The following is a 6279-nucleotide window of genomic DNA, read 5'->3' as shown; positions in this document are numbered from 1 at the left end:
GTCCGCGAGTTCGCTGGAAAATTGTGGGCCCCGCCTTTTGGAGAATCTGTTTCGTGGGACCGAGGAGGTACACCTCGTGGAGTCCTGGTCGTTGATTTCGAGGACAAAAGCCATGGTCGTGATGAGTGGTTGATACCAATCAGACTTCTGTTTTAGAAAGGCCATGAAAGCATGTTCAAAGAAACTCTCTTTAACCGGAATGACCCGAACATCCGAATCCACTTCAATAAAAAATTCTCCCCTTTTTATCTTTTCCTCAACAAATAAAATATTTTATAGATAAATTAACAGATATAAGATAGAAGTTCAATGGAATAAAAGTCATCTACAATCTTTTTAAATCCAATACATATTACAATATAAAATAAAAATAAAAAAATAGATAATCAAAACTAAAAGATTAGCTCTCATCCCATTCCCATAAAAAGAGACTGTTTGATGATGATTTTAAAATAGTATAATGAACAGACTATCTTACTATAGGAGGGGTGTGCTGCAATGTATTGGTTTAGACCGGCTAGAAGGAATTATCACAACCACTTTTACTTGATCTTTTATTATGAAAAGCGAGAACATAGGAAAGCATTTTACTTTAATTCGTGCTGCTTGAGAATTCATAAAATAATGATAAACTTGGGACATAAAAGTTAGATAGAAAAAAATATAATTTGAATTTTATAATGAATAATTATACTTATCATTCAGAAACATCACACATCTTATTTTTTTGATTTTTTTATTTTTTCTATAATAAATATGTGGTGTGTTAATGATAAATAAAACAATTCAATTAATTTAATAATAATATATAATATTAAAATATTTAATATGAGATGATGAGTAACATTCATCTTTTATAATATTCTCAACTGAGCATAATAGATAAGAATATAATATATAAAATATTTAGTTGTCTATGACAAATTGTAACATTAACAAATCTTTTTGAAGTACAAATTTAAATGGATAACTTAGCATAAGTCTTATAAAAGTAGAATTTCTAAATTGTTGTGTTTAAATGGGATACATTCGATTTTTTATATAATAAAAAGAGATTTATACAATGTACCACAATAAATCATATTAACTTATAAATTTATTTATATAAGATCTAACTAAAAAATATTGATCATTTAAATGTGATTTTAATTTCTCTTTTTAACCATACCTCAAATTGATATACTAGGGTAGTGAATGGGACTCCAAATTTATTTATTTATTTATTATTGAGACTCCACGTTTATTTAAGGAGAAATGAATTCTTGATATTTTATATTGATTTTTTCTATGTGTCATATTGACTTGAAAATATATCAACTGTAAATATTTCCTTCAAATTTGATTTTTTTTTTTTTTTAAGTTTTCCTCTAATGTGATTATTTGTTAGTCCTACATTAGAAAGATAAGTAAATTTTTAGTAATTTATAAGTGAATGAGTTTTACAATATTTAAAATGGAATAAAAGAGTATACACATAATAGTAGTGTCATTTTTCACATTGACCGTGTTGCCCAGATGACTAACACAAGAGGGTGGGTGAATTGAGTTGTATTAAAAAAAATAACAATTATAAATCAAATATATAATATAAAATATAAACAAAATATGAAATAACAATAAATATAAAGAGTAAGGGTAAGAGAGAAGCAAACTCAGTATGTTAACGAGGTTCGGTCCCACAGCCTACGTCCTCGCCTCAAGCTACCCCTTGAAGATTCCCAAATTCACTATTCAACCTCCTTCAAGTGGAGATAAAAACCTATTACACCTTTGAACAACACCGCTACAAAGGATCCCTGTAGAACACCCTCTACACTTGCAATCACCTTACACGTGGTGATTCAACTATTCCCCGTGTAGAATACTTTCTACACTCACAAGGGTTATACACACACTTTTTCTGATACAAGAGCTGATAGTGGGTAGGTTATCAGAAAACACTCCTCAATGAGTGAAATAAGAACAATACAGCGCAAACTACATCTCTCAAAATGAACAAGGATTAAGGCTCAATGCTTAGAAAAGAGAGAATGAAAGCTTTGAATGAATGTTGTATGCTCTTGGTGTTGTGAATGTAAAACTCTCAAATGATCTATTTATAGGCATATGAGACTTCATATTCAAATTTAAAAAAAATCACATGTCAAAGACAACATCATTCATTTTTTCAAAAAATTCAAATAAAATATTCTTCTTTTCCAATTGTCAAAGACAACATCATTCACTTTTTCAAAAATTTCAAATAAAAGGTTCTTCTTTTTCAATTGTCAAAGACAACATCATTCACTTTTTCAAAAAAATCAAACTTAATCTTTTATTTTTGGCATATGACAAAATGAGCACATTTTCCTTTTCAAAAAATTCAAATCTAATCTTTTACTTTTTGCATATGACAAAATGAGCACACTTTACTTTTCAAATTTTTCAAACAAAATCATCTACCTTTTGTATAAGTCTAAAAAAGCATCAATCACTTTTAAAAATATTCAAATAAAACATGCACATGTGAAAGATGACAATCAATTATTTTTAATATTTTCAAAGTTCAACCCTTTAATCAAGGCATGCACATACAAAAGATGACAATCAATCATCTTTCAAAATTTTCAAATTTAATTTTCAAAAATATTCATGCACATGTGGAAAATGTATTTTAATGCTTTATGATAAAATATTAATTTTGAGCATTAATCCTAATTTCGAATTTTAAGAGATTTACAACATTACTCTATGACTTTAATGTGAACTTGTTTCCTTCTTGCTCATGCTTGGTTCTTTGATGTGCTTGATTCCATTGTGTGAACAACTTGAGCTTGAAACTCCTTTATTCTTTGAATTCATTTGTTATCATCAAAATCTATGTGTAGATTTATAATCACATAAAACTTGAAATCTTGAGTTCAACAATCTTCCCCTTTTTTATGATGACAAATACTTGATAGAACTTGAAACCTGTATTAATACTTAAGCTCCCCCTAAAAATATGCGTTAGTTTTTCAAGTAAAAGTATAGATATAATTCCAAGTATATATAACAAGTTTAGCAATTTAAACAACGTTAATGTTCTAGTCTAAAACTTCTCCCCTTTTTGGCATCATTAAAAATGATCGGCAGCAAGTAAATAGACCTGAAGAAAACGGTGCATTAGTAGACACTGTAGATATTTAAAAATAAATAAATAAATAAATAAATTTCATCCGTCCGTGACCCGACAAGTGCGGCTAGAGATTTAAAAAAAATTGTCTGATGTTGTTGACAAACTAGATTGAAGGCTCCGAGTTTCTAAAAATGTCATTTTCACCAATCAGGAAAAAAATAAATTGCTCTTTGACTTGGATGATAACTTGTCTTATTCTTTATGCTATCTCTATAAAATCAGTCCTGAAGTTCATCCAATCCGCATCAAGTTTTCTTCTCATCTCTATAACTCATCTGCATTCCTTCAACATTCTCGTTTTAAGCCTTCTATTTTTTTTCTCAATGGCTCATTCTTCTAACATTTCTCTAGATCCATCCATGAGGCATTCTACATCTCAACCTCCTGTTCTTTCTGCAGCTACCATTGGTGCCATGTTGCAGCAAGAAAATAATAATCTGACTAATAAGTCAGATTCTGATGCTATTTATGACTTGGTGAGTCTTGGGACTCGCTACTCTTCCTCTATTGTTGCTTTTTCTCAGCGGCTACAAGTCAAAAATCACGAAGTTGAAAAGCTCAAAGAACAAATTGTTGTACTTCAACGAATTGTTCAAGAGTCTCACACAAGGGAATGAATCATTCGGCAAAAGAATAAACAGTTGAAATCTTTATTAGATTCTTCATTCCGCTTGCCGGTTCCCATGGATAAGAATGACAAGATATTGTATGAAGAGAATGAGCGTCTCAAACATGAGGTTAAGAATCTCAAGTTTATGTAAAAGTATTTAAAAAATCTATCTCTATTTTTATTGACTCTAGTCTATCTTTTAAGAGATATTCATAGCATGCATCATACATATTTCTCTTCTGATCATACATAATCTATCTTCTGGTAAAGGTTTTGTGAAAATATCTGCTAATTGATCGTGTGTGTTTGTGAACTCTAATATTATATCGTCTTTTTGCACATGATCTCGAAGAAAATGATACCTTATTTCAATATGCTTAGTTCTAGAATGTTGTATTGGGTTCTTTGAAAGATTTATAGCACTTGTATTATTACATTTGATTGAAATGTGATTATACATGAGTTTAAAATCTTCAAGTTGTTGCTTCATGTAAAGAACTTGAGCACAACAACTACCCGCAGCAACATATTCTGCCTCAGCAGTAGATAGTGCAACAGAATTTTGTTTTTTACTAAACCAGGAAACTAGTGCATGACCTAAGAAATGACATGCTCCACTAGTGCTTTTTCGATCTATTTTACAGTCAGCATAATCTGCATCTGTGTAGCTGATTAGATCGAAAGATGTGTGCTTAGGGTACCATAACCCTAGGTTAATTGTACCACTAAGATATCTAAAAATGCGTTTAACTGCAATTAAATGTGATTCTTTTGGAGATGATTGAAAGCGTGCACATAAGCACACACTAAACATAATATCTGGTCTACTGGCTGTTAAATATAATAAGCTACCAATCATACCTCGATATATCTTCGAGTTAACTGGCTTACCGGATTCATTTTTATCAAGTTTAGTTGATGGGCTCATTGGTGTTCCAATTTCCTTAGCATTTTCCATCCCAAACTTTTTCAGTAATTCCTTAATATATTTTGATTGATTGATGAATGTCCCACTTTTTGCTTGCTTAATTTGTAATCCGAGAAAGAATGTAAGTTCTCCCATCATGCTCATCTCAAATTCTTTCTGCATAGTCTTAGCAAAAACTTGACACATATTTTCATTAGTAGCACCGAATATTATATCATCAACATAAATCTGAATCAAAAGAATATCATCATTTTCATATTTAATGAAAAGAGTTGTATCGATTTTTCCTCTTAAAAAACCTTTTTTAATCAAGAAACCACTGAGTCTCTCGTACCAAACTCTAGGAGCTTGTTTAAGTCCATACAATACTTTTGTGAGTTTGAAAACATGATTTGGAGAAATATGATTTTCAAAACCTGGAGGTTGCTCAACATATACCTCTTCATTTATAAAACCATTTAAGAAAGCACTTTTAACATCCATTTGAAAAAGTTTGAAATCTTTATAACAAGCATATGCAAGTAGTATTCGAATAGCTTCTAATCTTGCAACAGGTGCATATGTCTCATCATAATCGATTCCTTCTTCTTGATTAAAATCTTGGGCTACAAGTCGAGTCTTATTTCTAGTAATGACTCCGGACTCATCTTTCTTGTTTCCAAAAACCCATTTTGTTCCAATAATAGTATGATTTTTGGGTCTAGGAACAAGTGTCCAAACATCATTTCTTTCAAATTGATTCAACTCTTCTTGCATAGCTAGAATCCAAGATTCATCAAGAAGTGAGTCATCAATATTTTTGGGTTCAATTTGAGATAGAAAAGCAGTATGATTGCAAATATTTCTAAGAGATGATCGAGTACTTACACCTTGTGAAGGTTCTCCTAAAATTTGTTCCACTGGATGATCTTTCACAAATTTTCACTGTTTGGTTGCATCTTGTATTAAATTTTGATGATCTTTCCTAATGGCTCCATGTTGAACTTCCTCTATTGTTTTCTCTTTGTTGAGATTGAGACTTTCTGTGTTATTTATACTTTATGTTTCTTCATCAATAGATTTCTTGGAGAGTGGAGAATTAGTGTGACGCCCCCAAATCCCCACGCCCGTACACGGTGAAATCGAGACGTACGAATGGAGATAACCCGGGTCACCATCCTATCGACGGGTGCCGAGTGTGTGCAAGGCAACATATGTGTACAAAGAAACACGCAGCGGATAACGAAAGTCATAACTAAGTACCAGAATTTTTCTTAACGTAATACAAGCTGTTTAAAACGTACATAGATAAAATATTACAAAACACAAATACAGTTTTAAAACCATAAAGAAAAGCATAACATCAGCAACCCGGCGGAGCCGCATCCTCGGGCTCAGCCTCCTCCTCCTCATCCTCATCTCCTGCACCAAAAGCTACGGAACCATAAATGGTACCGCAGGTAAGTAAAACCCAAACACTACCAGATAATAACACATATAGAACTCAAACAATATGCATGAACCATGCCCAATGCACAAAACCCAAAGACACAGTTTTCCACACACGCCAAAATCACATTTTTTATCTGTATGCACCATGACCTC

The sequence above is a fragment of the Carya illinoinensis genome, chromosome 7 (assembly GCF_018687715.1).
Source record: "Carya illinoinensis cultivar Pawnee chromosome 7, C.illinoinensisPawnee_v1, whole genome shotgun sequence".
Taxonomy (NCBI): Eukaryota; Viridiplantae; Streptophyta; class Magnoliopsida; order Fagales; family Juglandaceae; genus Carya; species Carya illinoinensis.
The sequence above is the reverse complement of the archived record's forward strand: the minus strand, read 5'-3'. Positions refer to the sequence as shown.